The following is a 20701-nucleotide window of genomic DNA, read 5'->3' as shown; positions in this document are numbered from 1 at the left end:
TTTAAATAAAATTATATAGTCGAAATCTTTTTAAGTAATATTACGAGGACGAAATCTGAAAACAGCTATAATATAAGGTTCCCAAATTTTATTAATTAGAAAATAATTATTAAAAGCCCATTAATCCTCCTAAATTGGACATTTCGACTGATAGAGATCGGGCTTTTGTTGAACAATAATAGTTCATTTATGAAATTAATTGAATTAGTTCACTCAAGAGAAAAATAATTAGAAATAAAATAAAACTAAATTAAATAGCTTACTAAAAATAAACGTATTGAGTATGTTGCAAATAAAATATATAAAGCATTTTACAGATGCGTACAGAATGCTAGTCAAAAGGAACAATGGTACTTAATTAATTTTCTTTCAGGTTGACATAAAAGAAGAGAAAGGGACAGTGAATGAATACAAACAGCAAAGCGGATTTAAACTGAACCACTTCATCTCATCGGTTTATAGTAAAATGAAGCTTGCGACATTAAGATAAGGTTTGTATTACTAACTGTGCGAAGCGTAGAACTGAGACCGCGGTATTTGGAATGTATGTCAGAAAGGAATGTCCTAAGGGATGTCAAGGATGTAATCATGGGAGGGTAAAACGTATTTGTGTTATCCATAAGAGCTTTTATTGTCGCAGTTATGAAGTAGTTTTCTTTTAGTCGTTAGCGTATATAAGTACCGACTCCCTTTTTATTTTTCAGTCGTTTTCTTTGAAAAAATAAGTTAATAGTACATTCTCAATTACTGAAAAATATGCTGTGTACGGTAGTTTAAACTATCGCCGATAGATGACGTAAGCGTCTCCACATAAATATCACTGGCCAATGTGGTACATAAACAAGTACATTTTGGTCCACAAACGAAAGTGCATAAACAATGAGATTTTATATAAATACTTTATATTTAAATAGCTTAATTTAAACCAAAAGTCATATATTTACAAGCTCATTTTGTTTTGCGAAAATCAGTTTTTATTCCGCAATGAAAAACGACAGAAAAGGGGTAAACAGGTTCTGGTATTACAGACGTTCATAGGTTACGGTAACTGCTAACGGTGGGCCATATGCATGCCATCTCAATGATATAAAAAAAAATTAATAACTCTCGATTTTTTATAAACCTTTAATCTTTTGTTAAAAAGTTCATTAATTATTCTGCAGATATTTTAGCTGTGATGAAAATTATTTCCAGGAATGGAATGTCCACGGAAGAATTCGGACCTTTTGATTCTGAATTACTCGGGTTGCGGGAAAGTTAACCTCTTAATAATAATAGTAAATACATATAACAATGTTATATTTACAACTACCCGCTAGACCTTTGTCCAATTTTGTTGACGTTATTGTAAAATTATATTAAATTATAGATTTAACTCCCTTTCAGTATTTCATTTTCCCTGAAGTATAATTGTTAGCCAACTCAAAATTAGGTAGTCGAACTTTCAACGAGTTACTTAAATAAGATTCAGTTGTTTGCATGAAATTAGGTTATGTACCTAGGTACTACAATCTAAGGTAACAATTTATTATACTGTATAGTCCCGGCATAGAATGGGCCATCCCTTGATTTCTGTGGTGTAATAAGAAACAACTAAGAGAACTTAATGGTCGAGGAATAGGCAGCAGTGTCCCTCTTAAAACATTACCAAAACCTAGCTGCAATTGCCAATCCGTCTGCCAAACTCAGTAGTTAGGCAGACGGATTGGCAAAACGGTCCTTATCAGGGAAGCCTATATTCAGCAGTGGATAATCAACGGCTGACATGATGATGATGATATGATAATTAATTCTGGAGTGGTTAATTATATTCTTTTATTGACTATATATTCAAAATATTTATTAATAGTCCACAATATTGTATAACCAAACTATTTAGTTAAGAATACTCATTGTATATATTGTGGAGACTGATGGTTGAACTAGGAAAACCTGTGCTACAGCCGCCAAGCCATGACCTCCAGACAACATGTAACAAAGTAAGTAAATAACATATAAAGGAAATAACAAAATAAACTATCTAACGTTAACTATACATTATTTTATAATTCTGATAATAAAATATATATTATTATATAATGACTATATATTTATCTATATAAAAATAAAAAAAAAATATCAATACGGACTTTCGTGTTCATGTTCCATTCAAAGGCCCCCCTTCGTGATCCTTTACTGGAATAGCAATAACTCACTTACCGAGCAGGTGTAGTAAAAATAAATTTATTACTCACATGCCCAAGTCAAGACCCCAAATAATCGGATACGAATAAATAAAAGCAACACTCTTCAATTCCTCACGAAACTAAATAAAAAAGCCAAGTTTTCTTACGTATAGCAAAAAATACTTTATTTACGCCGTCATCCGGGCTTATCGCAGAATGCCTGCCCAAATTAGTGATGTGAAAAATCAGGCTGACTCGAGTACTGTTACGTAAATACTAAAGTCACGTGTATATCTGTATTTTTATGTATCTGTTTTATGGTTCTATTAATTATTATCTTAATTGTCAAAGAAAAAAGAATTCTATATCTGAACATCTTCATTCAAAATAAACTTTAAAAATCAATTGGAAAGCTACTCGTTTAAATTCTAATTCGAGTTTAGTACTCGAGTGAGGTATCGATTTTTTTTAACGAGTACTAAAGTATTCGAATACTCAAAAAGGCCGATTCGACACGTCGCAAGCCCAAACTCACATAGAAAATATTGAAAATACTCGTTCCCGTATATACGTGACGTATCATGCGTCACTTTGTTATGATTGGATGACGGGGAATTTTTCTCCGCTATCATTTTCACTCGAATGCGAACGTGTTCTCGCCGTGAATGGCATATGCCAGATACAATTAAATATGCAAGTGTTGTGACGTCACACAATTTTTTTTAGTAAATATCCCGAATAGATTTTAGTTTTCGCTTTCAGTTTTCCGCAACACGCACGTAATACCCCTGGTATAGCAAACGATCATTGACTAGGATAACCAATTACCATCAGGTGGGCCGTATGCTTGTTTGCCACCTCAGTAGTATAATGAAAGTCGACTGCATGGGCATGTCTGTTCCATTCGTGTTTCCAGTTATGTTTGCATGGCTGCGTTTGGAATATAGCAGTGAAATTACAGGGCAAAGAGGCATAATATCACATTCTTTAGGAATGCCACCATAGGCATCATAGAAATAATCATTATAATATCCATAGCACAGTTTATGTCTATAGGCAACAGTAACCAATTTTCATCAGGTGCCCACCTGACGAAAATCAACTGCCGACTGCTCAATCAAATTGTTTGTCACTCTAAGTATCATAGAAAAAAAACAAGGGGCATAATTTGCATTCGAAACTTTATAATTTGCCAATTATTTTTAAACGGATGATGTTGCTTGTAATCGAATTAAGTATACAAATAACCCACTAAGTAATTACATACCTTATTTAATTCACACGGACAGCGGCTAACAGCTTTAGTAAATACAATTATTTACCTCACTCGACCTTTCGTGTAGGTTCAACCACGTTAAAATATAATAATACATTTTGCGCACTGTTAGGTTAATATATCTTAACATCTATGTGGCAAAGAAGTAGGAACATGTGTCACCACTATACTATTTCATTCTCAGGTTGTTCAAATGGAGTAAATAAATAAAGTGCTACACTTTACGCTTGCCTGGTCCTGAAGCCAGGATACCTTCTGCTATTATGAGAAACCAAACAACGAAAATCTAAAAGTCCAATTTAGAACATTCAGACCCGAATCAATTCAGAAAAGTTCGTTTTCAAAATTTACCCGACTGAGAATCGAATTCGGGACCTCATTTGCGTAAAGTACTACGCTTTCCAAAGTACCGTGAAGATCCTCGATAAAGTAAAACATGCTAATGCAGAAAAAAAAATGCAAATAAAACTATGCCAAGTCACCTAGTCAAGACAATAATACTAGTTTATATCCTTCTTCTGTGAGATCGTCATGAGTAGGAAATTAATGATTTTTGGTAGGTAACATAAGAAAGCTTAAAAATCGAGTACTGTCTTTTTATATGTATAAATGCATAGATTTCACAGTTGTAACTCGTTTCCCGTGAGAATTTCTTTAAATCCTTCCTTAGATAGATACTAACTACGTGACTTGAAAAAACTCCACCAAATTCCAAGTTTTCAGGCTCAGCTATTTTAGACATGTTCCTGCTTGCATACGAGCTTAGAAACTTTAAGTTTTGGCCACTAATATTAACGATACGAAATATTTTGTATTAAACTAAATTTATAGAAAATTTTATAAATAAAATACAAGGTTTTGTACTAAACAACAAGACTATAAACATCATAGAATATAGATAGTATTGACCTGAACAGAAATGATAATAAGATTAAAAAGGCAGGAATTTAATCCTGCAAAAAGCCACTAAAATATTCATCTCACCTTTATTAAAAACTGTATTTTTACATATTTTATTTTAAAATTGAAATTTCAGGATTACTAGTCCAGTTTTTTTGTCTATTGTAATTTAAAGCATAAAAAAACTTTCAAGTTACGTCTATTTATGTTTCATGGCCAATCGGAGCTAAAAGTTCGTGTTAATATATTAAACCTTTAAAAAGGTTTACGACCTCTCAGTTTCACGACTTGAATAATCGTCCGAAAGATATTATTCAAAGGCATAGTGACCTTTTTGGTGATTGTTTCAAAAAATGCCTTGTTTAATAAATTAATACTTTATCCAATTGTGACACTACAATATAAACAAGTACAATTAGTTCTACAAAAAAGCAAATTCATTCGTAAATATACACACACATATACATATACACTCACTCATATATCTATTATTCGATCATCGATTTCACAAAAAAGCATGAAAATTAACATATATTTAGCGACACGATCGCACAAATTTCGAACCTTCTTCTTTAGGAAATCTCTTAAAAAAATAAAGGGCGCGCTTAATTTAGCCCAAACATTAACCAAACCTAATCGATTGAAGCGATTAAGGTTGACATCCACCTTAGACCCGAGTACTAACACATTATGGCTTTCTCCCGACCTAAAACTGTAAGAGGTCTTAATTAACCATGCGGGTCTAATACGATTGGTAGATTGAGTGTGATTAGCGGTCTACCATACCGACAAGATCTGAATGTTCATTATTCCCTAACTAGGTTATCGAAACTTAAAATAATCGAATAAAAAACTGAAAATATACAGCTCGCAATAAAATTTATAACCAGTCAGTGATGTTTGCTGAAACGTGTTCTTATAAATTTTACAGAAATATAAGATCTATAAGGACATATATACAAAAAAAAACTCAAAGTTTACAAGTAAAATCCAATCTCAAAAATTACACCTAAAACTGTCCCAAATAGAAATTAAAAAAATGTACAGTTATCATCAAATACTTATCGTAAATAAAAAATACATACATAAATGTCTAGACATTATAGACTTATAATTTATAAAAAAAAATTACAGCATATTGATTATAAAAGTTTAAAGATATTTAAAAATGAGTAGGTAACAATAATTCAAATTTTATTAAACACATTTTATTTCCATTTATTACATTATGACTATGTATTTAGAATTTTTTATATTATAATATATAACAATGTCAATAACTTTAAAAGGATACGATCATATCCCTAAATAATTAAATAAATCAAAGTACACTTATGCATAAAAATTCACTACTAAACGAATTTATATTTTTATTAACCATATTTAATATCTTCATCCCCTTATCATAATAATACTACCCTGTTGGAATCCTTTATCTCCCTTTGCCAGATATTTTTTTACCTCCTTTAACCACTAAGAAATCCTAAGTAGATTCCCAGTGGTCCCATCATAAAATAAATTCCAATATTCAAAATTGCTAGATCCAACACTTGCAGTAAAATGCTTGTTGAAAGTGAGTCAGTACAAATACTTTTATAACGGTTTGCATATTTATAAGTAAGTAAATAACTTGTACTATAAATACTAGACAACTGATAGGAATATTTGAATACTTTTTTTTTAATAAATACATACATATTGTGCATGAAAATATCCAAATTAATAACAACAGTGCGGGGATCAAACCCGTGACTACGAAGGAAAAGCAGTGTATTTAGCCGCTAGATCACCGAGGTCATCAATAATATAAATAAACTGATGGGGTAGTCGAAGCATTGTCGATTGTTTCTGTACTAGGAATCATAACATTAACCAGCTTCGTTCTGCTAATTATAAATTTGTAGTCTGAATTCAACGTAAATGGTATGTGTGTAAATTGCTTTTGGAACTAATTTAGAAGAATATTCGAAGTCAGGAGGAGATAATAAACCAGTACATATACATATACATATACATATACATATACATATACATATACATATACATATACATATACATATACATATACATATACATATACATATACATATACATATACATATACATATACATATACATATACATATACATATACATATACATATCCATATCCATATACATATACATATACATATACATATACATATACATATACATATACATATACATATACATATACATATACATATACATATACATATACATATACATATACATATACATATACATATACATATACATATACATATACATATACATATACATATACATATACATATACATATACATATACATATACATATGCATATGCATATACATGTACATGTCCAGCCGAAACTTTTGCAATAATAAACCACTACACAACTAAAGTCATCAAAAATTCAAGAAATATTGCATTTGAAATCATACGGACTGGTTTCAGAAGGGTTATAAAACGATAATCGTGTTACTACATCAAACGGTAGCTACCGATAACCCGGGCACAGCTCCCGAGGTGATTTCCAAAATCTTACGAGCACGTGGTCCCTTTGACCCTTGGTGAAAGGTTTGGTCTAAGTTAAAAGTGGATTCAAGACAATTATTGTATACAAGATTGGGTTATAAAGAATGTATATAGTATTTGCGACTTTTGTACTACAAGTACAATAAAATGAAAATAAATAATTTTTAAGGACTTCCAAGAGAACACTTTTTTCAAAAGAACAATTGGAAAAAAAATTTTTAACTATGCAACTCTCGTGGTTTTTTGGTTAGAATTATTTTGTTTATTTCCTCTACCATTAGTATTTGAGTGACTACTAATACTTGAAGATTGACCACTACTTTAAGTACCATATATAGGTACATACATTCAACATACTTGATTACGTTGCTAATTCTGAACCGCTTTTCATAATTCATTTTATAATTTATTTTCTATCGTGTTAGTCCCATATTAATTATATAAAGATTAAAATTTATATATTAACTTTTATACTTTCATGTTGCTTAGTTTATGTTGGTAGAAAAAAACTTCTTCCTCGGAATCGAAGGCATGACAGCACTACATCTGTCTACTCGTGACCACGACTGGTCTAACTTGGTCAAAACGTCGAAATAATTCAAATAAATTCCGTCTCTTATAAACTATGAAGCTGGTTTTTTTTTTTTTTTGTGAAAACAAAAAACTGTTTATTGGGAATCAAAATCTATTTGTCGACACCCGTTTCCGCATTCAAAATTTTCGATGTTCATTTTCAATTTATTTTATTTTACATACAAGTATATTCTCCTTCGTAAAAAACACAGACACACACACATACTATTTATTACTAGTTATTTTACATAAACGAAATAAAATTTGCCCATATTGTTTTTTGTCCCAAATATTTTTACTAATTAAATATTATACTGATAATTTGAGCCGTAACCTTTGCTTTTGTATTTATAATATTAATAAGGATTAATAACGAATAAGACAACATTACAACTATTCAACTACTATACTACTATAAGTAATTTACTTGTAGTTAGAAGTATGAGGATTTTTTTATGATACATAAAATGGTAAACAAGCCGACGACGTACCTGATGAAAATTTGTAAAGATGGACATGAACAGCACCCTGAATATCACAAAATATATTGTAAATGTCCATGGTTCTACTCATTCATTTACATTCTAAAGAACCATGATATTATGTCTCCGTAGACCGTACCTTTTAATTTTAATGCCATATCCCACAAATCACTAACTGTATTAAACTACCATATGCCGTGCCCTTCAAACTGAATTGCATGAAGCAGCTATTCTTGCAAATTCATGCAAGCGCAGCTGCTTCACTGCAGAAATGTGGTTGGAACAGATGTACCCATCATGATATCAGCCTTTAACTGTCCACTGCTGAGCAAAAGCCTCCCCAGTGGAATATTTGCCAGATAGTTGCACGCTTGATTGGTAACCGCAATTAGGCTTTGGAGATGTTTTAAAAAGGACGCTGCTTCCTATTCTCGCTCTCCCTTAGTCTACTCTTACGACATTCGCGAAGTACCCATATTAGGTATTATTTGGTATTTTTTTTTTCATTATTATATTATTATTTGGTATCATTTCTCTTACTAAAATGAGCATTTAATCCAAATAACAAATAATTTACTACTTAATGTTTTTAATCCAATAAAATTATATTAATCCATGTTGATAATATGTTATTGTATTCAACAAATATTATTTTTAAACTAAATGAAATTATTAAATGCTCCATCACTTATATTAAGCTGCAAACGAACGAATAATTAAAATTAATCACATTATGCCACAGTTCGTTTTTCATTATAATCTCATTCTAGGAAAATGTATTTGTATTTAAAAGCTCACGCAAAGTAAAACCATATACCTGTTATATATTATATTTATTTTATTACGGTACGAATTTTTAAAATATCGTAAAATGATAATAAAGTTACCACCTATACATAAAATAAGTTTAGAAGATTGAAAAAGTTGTGATTTTTTTCATCTGTAATCTTTAAAACGTTTTTGAACCTCCTAAACTTTTTCCATTGCATTTTCAATACGGTTTAACACGGAAACAAATTTCGTATCAGTAAATAGATCTTATAACTTTATGGGAAGTACTAATTTACGATAATACTTGCATATCAGTTTTTATTAAAGATTCTCTCAAATATTATCATCTATATATTTGCAGCGATACGTTTTATTTATATATTATTTTTAACATGTTATCTAAATAAATAAATCTAAAAAATAAATTCTTGTATTAGACAATAATTTATGTTGCGGGTTGATTGAGACGACGAGGTTAGTAGAGATGTATATTTCCAATGGCTTACAAAATTAACAAATTAAAATTATTTTATATACTAAATTAAGACAAAAAATGGTGGGTCGATACATTAATCTAGTACGTACAGTGCTAAATTAACAATTATTAAATTTATTAGCAAACCAACAATTTATTTATTGCATTGCACACATAAATATAGGTACGACTCCATAAATTACTGCACTATATCAAAATAATAATTCACCTACGTAGTCTCTTAAAAGGAAAAATAACCAAAAAAGCTCTGCTTGTGTAAATTTCATAGAAATGATTAGAGCCATTTTCGAGAACTCATTTACATACCTACATTCATGAATTACTTGCATTTTATCATACGAGTGGAAATGGTCCGGACGATAAAGTCACAGCATTTGTTTGCGGATTGGTTGGCCCGATAAGCCTCTACAAAATATAAAAAAGGGTAAAATATGAATGAACGCAACATACTGGCCACCAATTTAAAGGATAAACTTACATAAAAATAAACAGAGGAAGATTCGCTCTGCGGTGACGTACCAAATTCTCCATCTATTTTGGTCCTTAATTTATGATATTATTACTTATTACAATAAAAAACGAAAAAGTACATACTTAATACAAATACAACTGAGAAAACATATTATGTACATAATTTGTCAAGTCCTTTACGGATAGATATAGTGTAAATAGAAGGTGGAAATATCTAAGACTTTTTACTTTTGTTTTGTAAATAATATATAATATATGTAATAGTCAAATATTTGTATAACAATAATATATATTCATTTATTCCATATATTAATATAATTAATGTGAAATGATCATTTTGAAACTACAATTAGCACTAATGGTGAACTGAATGATAAAATTTTATATTACTGCATACTAGCAATGTAATGCCTATTTCTAACACAAAATATTGTTAGGTCAATTAAAGTTTACTCTTAAATTAAAGTATAAATATAAGACATCTGCTATTTGTTAGTCTTCAATCATATCTGAAGGTGCCTGTTACTACTTTTCATTAAAATGTTAGTCTACAATTTCAACGAATAATATTTGTTTCTAAATGTAAAATGTGTCAATACAAAATTATTCAAGGTTATAAAAAAATCTTTGTTACCATAACAAAACGCTTGATTAGTTTTTTAAAACTACTGACCTACCTGCCTACAGTATCCCTTCATCTCTGGCTGCAAATCAAGCCTATTCTCTCTTTCAAATACACAGAATGGTTGCTCCTTTTGTTCTTACCAAAAAGTACATCGTCCAATACATTTTCCTACCTCTACCTACTACAACAAAAGTTTTATTTGCCTTGTAAAGCCTACTTGCTAATAATTTTGGTCCAAGTAACTAGCTTTCCGCATATGTGTTGTGCCCAGTTTCACTTCAGATTTAGTAATATAAATAAATGCAGTTTACAATATTCCGCTACCTCTTGACACTTGAAACCGTGTGTTTAATAAAGGCCTTTCGACCCAAACACGCCCAGTTTTATAGTCCAACGTGGAAGTTTATATTCATGGTGGCTTTTGAATTTTTTACATGGCTGTAGAAACAGGGGCGTGTGCCCGAGTTGGGATGCGATCAAAGTTGCTTCGATGAGGTATATGTATTAATTTCGCGGTTTTACATAAAATTATTTAATACATACTTTTGCCGACGACTTCATATGGATTTTGAAAGTAGAAAAACTAACTAAATAGATTACATATAAATAACGTTTCAAGACAAAACATACATCATTTTTTAAGTTGGATCTTCAGATAATTCGATACAAATCTGAAAAGTGCTTCTAAATTAGTGCTGTAGTTTTTGCGTGATATTGGAACAAACTTGCAAACAGACAAACTGACAAAAATTCTAAAAATTATTGTATTCGCTTCCGTTTTTATTTATTAAGACTCATATATCAATTTTATATGTATCTTATAATTTTATTATTTAATAAAAATGCCACGTTACAATGTTCGTTTACGCTAATCACTGAAACCACTCGATCAATAGAAATATATTATAGAACTAGATAGTATCAGTACCGTTTTGATATCTATATATTGGGTTCCCCTAGACACGGAGAAAAGGTATATTACTTTAAATATATCTATATTAGTTTAAATCAGGTTCAAAATCAATTTCAATATTATAGGATAACTGATATGATAGATAACTGATATTTAATATATCCGTTTATTAGGCCGATATATAGATATTGCAACATCAATAAGTATATAGTAATTGTACATTGTTTACTTCAACTTGAGAAACATCCATGTTGGACAACATGTTGGAGATATTATTGAGCCGCTAACTTAATTTGAAGAGACTGGTAAACGAAATAAGTGACAATATTCGACATGCTTATTATAATTTTATGAGAAAGGTTTTTTTTTTGTTAAATATAACGATTTGCCATCTTCTTATTACTTAGATAAAATCTAATCCTTTACATTTTGTGCACTCTGAAACAAGATTCTGACACCCACATTTAACAAAATTACAAACAAAAGTAGCTGGCCTCTCTGTTACGTAATCTATTTACTAGAAACAAAGATACCTTTTAAAAATCCTCTTGTCTTTTAAAATGCCCTCTTTTCTTTTTAAATAAAATGAAAATAGTATCTTAGTAAAAGTCTGACCTTTACGGGACATCTTAATCGATTAAGTCGAAACTGTATATTTCCAAAACATTTGTAAGGACAAATAATCGGATCAAGGAATCGAATAACTAGATTATGAAATCTGACCCTTAAGCAAGAGGTATCCAAATAAATAAAAACATAACAAGTATAAAGGAAACACTACAATAAAATCAAATACTAAGGTTGGCTCCAATTCTAAAATTAATTTCTGTTTTTTTTAAGGATAGAGAGATAAATGAGATGGTGGTCTAGCTAATAGAAAGCGGATATGGTGGTCCATACACATTTGTAACGAAGGAGCATCACTAGCCCTTTAAAAAAAATTTAACTTCTTTTTTATAGTTTATGTTATGTAGTAAGTAAGAAGTTTCAGAATAAAGCTCATCCCATAAAGTTATAGGATGAGCTTCGTATACGAGTGTATACGAAAGGAAAAAATAAGTACTGACATCCATAGATCACTGATTCATATCCGGCTCGAAGGATCAACATGTTAGAGAGCTGGACTGTGGGTTTGTCGTGTGACAACAGGATTTACGAAATAAAGCTTATTTATTGAAAGTACAATATAACACACATCCATACGCGGTACGAGAGCAGACAGAAGAGTATTATTATAATCACAATGTTAGTTACAAACTTCATGTTGGAGTTTTCAACTAGCACGACCTACGAACAAAATCATATTGATCATGTGCCGTACATTAGAAAAATATGAATGGTAATAATTTTTTAGCCAAGATATACTTATTTATCAAATGTTATTTGTCATTGGCGGTGGTGAAGTTTAATAGTTATAGATTTCTGAAACAGGAAAAGTAGAAAATTACATATAGCGTGACTTCTTCATTGTGAATTATTCGAAGACAGAAATAAAAACACTTATCGGTCAAAGTCGTCTGAATGTAAATGCTTCTTTATTTGTACAACAAATTGGGCTTTCGAGTTGTTTTTGTGATGAAATTAGAAAAGAGGACGTTGTTTGCAGAAAACGTTGAATTATTTCTGTAATAGCCATTGAAAAGTCAACGGTATTATTAGCTTTTTCTGCTTCTTGATCTGCTTTTTAGCTGTTATTTAATATTTGTCGACCTCACAAATTCTTGACGTGCTTGACTTGACTTTAAGAAATCTTTAATTTTAGCATAAATTCTCATTGTTATCTAATTCCTAGTACCATTTATAGATCCTGTTTCAGTTAATCCACAGATATTATAATATATTTCTTTTTATCAATATGAAGTTATAGACAATTTATTTATCAACGTTTTTATTAGAACTCAACTTTTATTTAAAAAAAGTAACAGCTGTATTTTTTGCCCGTTCTTCTCCACTACAATTGCATTCCGAACTAGATGGTAGATTAACAAAAAAAAAACTATTAAAAAAGAAATATTAATTATTAATACGTGATGTGTATGTCTATAAGCGACGCTTACGTCTTTTCATTTGGCAGGCCGTTAACTTATTTACTATTCTAAGTGACATAAAAAAAGTAATGAAAATTACTAGACTTGAGGATCCACTAATTTCCAATTCATATTATTTATTTATTTATTCTTTATTTTACAATAAAACTTGCATGCAAGCAAACATATAGGACCATCTTTCAATTCCGTAGGTCCTCACTGTCAACACGCTCTGGTTAAAGACCTTCGACGTTAAACTTTGATGTATTTTGGAAGAGATGATGTGGCGTAGTTTTCCAAACGCGAAAATATCTAAAATAAAAACTAATAAAGTCAAATACAAAAAAAGTAATTTCCACTGTTCTAAATGTATAATAGATATGACGAATATATTATTTTTAAAGTTTTAAATGTTCATCTTTTGACGATGTCTGTTTATAAGCTTAGTGGAAATTTTACGAATTTACTGTGTTTTCCGGCGTACGGCGCTGTGCGTTACATTGGAGGAAACTTCCAGATAAAGTCCAAACAATTGTCGGAAAAATTAACACAGTAAGTTTGTAAATTTACTATTATGCATGTTTAGACATCTCGTATGATCTCTGCGTAGAATAGGCCACCCCTTTCTTTCCTGTGGGAGTAGTAAGAGACAACAAGGAGGACAAGGGATAGGCAGCAGTGTTAAAATATCTCCAAAACCTAACTGCAGTTGCCAATCCGCCTACCAAGCGTGGCAACTACTGGCATACCCCTTCAAGGGAGAGGCTTATGTTCAACAGTGGACAGTTAAGGATGATATGATGTATATAGACAATGCTTCTTTAATCCCAAGCTTACTATCATTTTACTCTCTTATTTATATGAAAGTAGGTATAGAGTGATGTAATGTGCAAAAAAAAATACCCTATCCCGGATATACACCGGAATTTGTCCTGATTTTACACGTAGTTCACCGTTTATGGCTTTTGAGTTAGCGGGGATGATATCATTTCCCCCAGCGTATGTGTTCAATACTTACAAAATACAGAATGTTACCGTTGTAAATTTTAATTTGACGATCATATATATATATATATATATATATATATATATATATATATATATATATATGAAAAATAAATTAACATATAGTGTATTTGTTACTGGCTTAATTCGAACTCGTGTCCTCTTCAATCGACTTCAAAAAGAAGGGGTTATTAATTCGATTGTAATTTTTATGTTTGTTACCTCATAACTCCGTTAACTCTAAATCAATTTGCAATTTTGTTTTTTAGTTCAGTTTTTAGATCAAAGTAACTGATTTAAAAAACCGACTTTTTTGTAGAACGCAATCTTTAATTATAGGATTCACAACTAGGATTTGAGAGTTATATACCAATTAGGTATAAAACTAAGCCACTGCGCACTTTGTGTAAATAAAATACTATGTATAAAAATATAGATTTACATACCCACAGTAAGTTATTGTAATTTGCATATTCCAAATAGGCGTATAGACATACGATCTTTTTTTTGTGAAAAAAGGTAAGCTCGCAACAACTCAACAAAAACAATTTCGTACCTGGCAGCTATATGGTCTCATTTCTTATTTTCTTTGCGCCCTTTCACAGCTGTTTGCCTTAGGCTGTTTACCTTTAAATATTTGCAACGTATCATAGACAATTTTGAGGATTTTTACAATTCGTGCATTGAATTGAAATAATGAAATCTACTTGTTCAAAAAATACAATTGTACCTAACTAGTATCTATAAAAATAAATATTTATAATATTCAACTCTTTACCCGTGACTTTGTCCATGTGACAGGGATATATTGACTAGCATATTTTTTTGTAAATTTTGTAAATTTTATTAATTTTTGCTTATATATAACCAATCTGAGTAAAAACGTTGTATTATCAATTATTTAAAAAAAAATTGTTTTTTTATTATATTTTATTTACACATATTTCAGTTGTGTTTACTTATATTAATTTATAGACTATACCAAAAAAACATATACACACACATATAAAGATAAGCAGTATTTTGCAATTCAAGCTTGGCTCATACACAAAGGCAAACATGTATTTTAATTAGCAAGCATCCACATTCATTAACGTGGATTACATAATAATCGTGATATCCCTTGAGAATTCAGAATACCTTACTTATTTGTATAATTCTCCGGGTTTATTTCGTAGAATAATATTAGCATCATTAAAAATGTATTCAACACACAATGGAGACAAAATTTTTGCATGTTACAATTAGCTAGTGTTGCTAGCAACAAAATGTATTTTTAAAAATATTTTCAACTAGTGACGCCACCTGGTCTCGTAGTATAGAATTGTCATTGTGTTGGTTGCTCTGTGTTCATAATATTTATATCATAATCAAATCAGCTGTTAACTGTCCACTGCTGAACATAATCCTCCCCCTAGGAGGTTTTCCCTGTAGTTGCCATACTTGGCAGGCGGATTGGCAACCGAAGTTAGGCTTTGGAGATGTTTTAAGAAGGACGCTGCTGCCCATCCCTCGCTTTCCCTTAGTCGCCTCTTACAACATCCATGAGAAAGAAGGGGGTGGCCTATTCTATGCCGGGACCATACGGCATTCATAATAGATATTTACAAATACATACATCAAATTTGTATAATCAGTGTTTTTAATCTACAAATACAATCCACGTTCTCAACAGCTAAATTAAAATATATAACTACCTCCGAACTATAGTAGTGAGCACGTTGCTTTGCGAAAATGAGCTCGCGAGTAAGATTCCCGAAACGAATTTTTCTAAATTGGCTCTAGTCTGAATAATCTGGATTGTTTACCGAGATTTTCATTGCCTGGTTCCTCATGATTGAATATACCAGCTTGAGATCCTATTGGTGTGATTATTATTATAGAAATTACTAACTGTTGTCCACGACTTTGCACGTGTGGTGTCATGTTCCTGTTTTAAGTAGATATTTTGAAATTATACTTGGCAAACTTAATGGACGCTTACGCTGTTAAATAAACCTATGTTCTAAATTTCAGCTTTCTAAACATAGTAATGTGTTAACAGTCAGTCAGGCCAAATGACTTAAAAAGTATACATTAATTAACAAACAGTAAAAAAACTGTCTTATTTAATTAAATCTATTAAATTTATTAAATTAACAGCGATAGATTCGGCCAGTTACATATTCTATTCTAAAATACACAATATCAATAAAAAAAATTTTCTGACTACCCCATAAAAGACTAAATTATTAAGTATATATTTATTTGTTTATTTTATATGGTTTTTCCAATCAATGTTTGATCAAAATACCCATTTCATTCATTATTTGCTTATCTTGTTTGCTTGCACATATTACGTTTATTTTACCTCACATTTTATTTATTTAAACATACTTCAAAAAAGATTGTATATTTAATTGTATTTTTAAATATATTTCCGACAAGCGATCCGGCCCGGCCTTACATGGATAAATAGAATTTTTGAAATGAATATATAATATTACTCTCTGATAATAACAATCAAATCGTTCCTCTTTATAACGTTAGTGTAGATTTTGTTTATACCTCAAAAGTAGCAAACAAGCATACAGCCCGTCGGATGGTAAACGGTCACTGTTTCCTATGGACACATGCAACCCTACAAACAACGGCAACACAACACACACACAAATATTACACTGAACATGAAACCATTTCAATGATCATTTCTTGTTTCGTAATATTTTTATAGTATAATTAAGGTTCGAGCCCTCACAAATAAATAGATCATTTGTAAATAGCATAAAAGAAAGTATTTGTTGTTGGGACATTACTAGCAACTTAGCTGTTCTTTTTTTCATATATTTAATAGTGTGGTAAGTTGTTAGTATTTTATATGTTTATATTGCCCTGTGGTCCAGACATAGAATGTACTACCTCTTTTTGTCCCATGGTGTCATAAGAGGCGACTAAGAGTTTTTAATGAGCAGCGTTCCTCTTAAAATATAAAAGCCTAACTGTGGTTGCCAATCTGCCTGTCAAGCGTGGCAACTATTGGCAAAACTACCCTTATAGGAAGACCTATGTCTAGCAGTAGACAGTTAATGGCTAATATAATAATAAAAAGTCCTAATATAAGAAAAAAGAATATTTTTTTTTTTTTTGTATTTGTTACCTTGAGGAAAGTTATTTAATATCTCGATATAATCCTTGGAAGATGCCGAGTGAAAGCGTGCTAGAATTATAAAATGTTTACAATTAATACCAAAGTCATATAACAATGAAGCAGGCGACAATGTTCAGTGAAAAATACAGTAAAATAACGCAAATTTATAGTAGTCCCGTGTGCAGTCAGCAATGAACAGTTAGAGGCTGATATGATGATGATGATGATGATGATGATAGTGTTGCATTCTTGAAACTTCGAAGGTAGGTTAACTTAGATTTGATCAAAAAATACTGTCAAAGCTGGCTATAGCTAAAATACCAATTAAAAGAAAAATGAAATAAAAAAAAATAGGAATGGACGATACTTCTAGATCAAAAGACGAATCGTATTGCAATGCGTGTAAGTCCGTTGAAACCGTAGAATTGCAAAAACCCTGGTGAAAACTATAAATAGACGGCCATAAATATGGTGAAAATACAATTTAGTAAAAGTGGTAGAGCATAATAAGTAAATCTTCATCATTTCAGCCATTATCCGTCCACTGCTAGACAATAGGTAAATGTAAATTGTACTGCTTTCCGCACTAAGCCTCTCATTTGGGCCTTTGTGCGTATGAGTCGTAGTACAGCCAGCCACGCTCCGTCCAGAAGCACAGGATCTTCCTGGGATCATCACAGGCCTCACAGAGCGACCTTACTATTTCGAGGATGTTTGGAACGACGATGTAATGAAAGTTGTGGGATAATAAAATAAATCAGAGAGAAAAAGAGAGTTGAAAGAGATTTATACAAAGGAGTTAATAAAAAAAATTACCAGAGGGAGACTTTGTACAAAAGTAGTTTGCTTGAGTACCTCTGTCCCATTCGTGTTTCAACTGAAAAGTAGTTTTGTTTGTATGGCTGTGTATCGGTTTGAAGGGTGGGATATGTCGTAAATTAACAGGGTACAGAGGAATAACGCTTGAGTCCTCAAGAATGGCAATGCATGGGGTATTATGGACGAAACAGTATACTCTGTTATGTACATGTTACTGCTCATGTCTATAGGCGACGGTTACCACTTTCCATCAGGTGGACCGTCAGCTTGTTTGCCATTCGAAGTTGTATAAAAAAAAATTGAAATGATGATATTAAAATTCAGACAAAAACAAAACTATAAACGTATTTTATAATAGTTATACTCGTACTATACATATTTCTAATGCAGTGATATCTAGTTAAGTGACTCATATAAAAATCTTTTACTAGCGTAATTGTTGTTTAAATTTCTCAATTAATAGTTTCAGACTAGATACATAAGAAATTATATTGATATTTAATTGTTATAATTTATACTACAATAATCCCCCTTATATGACGTTTATGTTCAGCAGTGGACAATTAACGTCTGATATGATACAAAACGATATTATAATAACGTTAACGTTATTACGACTTTTTATAATAGGTACCTGAGAGCCTACCATGAAATGTTTTTCGAAATTTCTCGGTCAAACAAAACAAAAATTTTATGTTAAAATTACATAATGCATACTGTTTAAAAAATATTAAAAATGTTGAATTTTTATAATAAATCCTATGATGAACGAAATGTTAAGCTTCATTTACTTGGCCAATTTCGGCATGAATGAAAACACGAAATTGACTACGAAAAATCGGAACTTCATTTCATAGTAGACCCCTGGTTATTTATCGATTATGGTTAAGATAAGTACGTTATTAAAAGGAATTTTTTTGTTTTTCGTAGACCTATAATTCTTAAAATCTTTCTAAATACTTCCATATTTATTTTGTGTTTACTTATTCATAGGCAATCATAATAATAATATTTATCGTCAAGTTAATTATAAATTGTAAAGCATTTTTATCTCTATAAATAAAAATATCAAATGCGAAGATTTTGGTTTCATTTTATTCATTAGTATACAAGTGCGAAGCCAGGGCGGAGAGTTAGTAGTATATAAAAAGGATAATAAATCTAATTAACTTCCATCAAGAAGCTACAACGCAGACAGTGAATTAGGTGTATATCCTTGTTACTCTCTTGTTTCGTAGTACAGAGCCTGAGTAGTAAATTATACGAAATTAATTATATTGTTATAATTCTGAAATAAAACATTGTTCACTTAACATAGTCTAAATACATAGAGAGTACACATAAAGCCAATACATTGTTTTCTTTAGCTATATTATTTATTACATTTGTTGTTTATTTACAACTCATATTTTATGTAAATAACAATTAAGTTTAACAATTGTTCATATACGCAATGAATACAGTAGTCAGAAAAAAATATTTAATTATATATAAACATATACAAATGTATATATATACACATATAAACATAAACCTGAAAAAAATTGTTATTTTTTTACCTACCTTACTACCCACGTGTACTACCAACCAATGTCCGCACTACACTAAACAATCACACAGTAACATTCAATTAGTTCACTGATCCGCGCACAAATTCGTACAGAGCAACCGCGGATTTCGAATTCCGAAATCGCAGGCGGGGCTGACAATCGTGTCAAGGCCGCAACGGATGCGCTACGATGTAGACGTCCGCACCGTAGCGGATCTCCCGCACGACAGCCTCACGTTGCTACGAGCTACGAGGGGAGATTCGTAGCCAATCGAACTGAAGCTGCGCGGTGTGGGATTATGCTCTGCTTTGAATTTTGATTATTTTTTGTAAATTTTTCCAAATAAAATATTAATGTTTTTTTTTTTGGGTTTTTTTACGGTAACTTTAACTTTACCATTTTCAAAAATACATAATTACAACAAGTGACCACTTATTATTATACTTAAGATACGGTAGGGCAAATAAAAGAAAAAAAAATACAATAAACTGTAAGAACAAGAAAACTAGCAATGAAATCCTAAAACTATAAAAAAAAAGAAAGGTTAATAAACGCCTTTAAAAAAAGACAATAATGCCCTTCACTGATATAAAAATAATAAATTAATAATTTGACTTTGACTTAATAAAAAAAAATAAAAAAAAATCGTAAGTTTTTTATCCAGTATATTTACGTATAAAAATTTTATATTGTCGTTCGCTTGTATATCTGTTTAAATAATTGAGCATAATTCAATCCGAGGTCAATGGAGATGAATAAAAAGGAGATAACATACTAGCTTTGGCAATATTGTATACGTGTTAGAGCGAGACAGTAATAATGCTGTCAACACCGGAGGTTAGAAGGAGACGGATATAGCCGATAGGGACAGCATGTAACGACAAAGTTTCTTCTGTGAATTATTGAAATGAATTATGTTTTATTTTGCTGGTCGCCTCTGCTGACGCTACTCTATTCTA

General features: G+C 30.9%; 1 protein-coding gene across 2 annotated transcripts in view; it reads right to left on the bottom strand.

Annotated features, from left to right (window-relative positions):
* Positions 1–19958, bottom strand: part of LOC113523163 (C3 and PZP-like alpha-2-macroglobulin domain-containing protein 8) — a 267491-nt gene extending 247533 nt beyond the window's left edge. For both annotated transcript variants that reach the window (XM_052898520.1, XM_052898521.1), the window contains exon 1: positions 19756–19958. The gene's annotated coding sequence lies outside the window, so the exon portion shown is untranslated. The remainder of the gene's footprint in view (positions 1–19755) is intronic.
* Positions 19959–20701: the final 743 nt, after the last annotated feature.

Source organism: Galleria mellonella, unplaced genomic scaffold, assembly GCF_026898425.1.
Source record: "Galleria mellonella isolate WM207_F2 unplaced genomic scaffold, CSIRO_AGI_GalMel_v1 utg44, whole genome shotgun sequence".
Taxonomy (NCBI): Eukaryota; Metazoa; Arthropoda; class Insecta; order Lepidoptera; family Pyralidae; genus Galleria; species Galleria mellonella.
The sequence above is the reverse complement of the archived record's forward strand: the minus strand, read 5'-3'. Positions and strand labels throughout refer to the sequence as shown.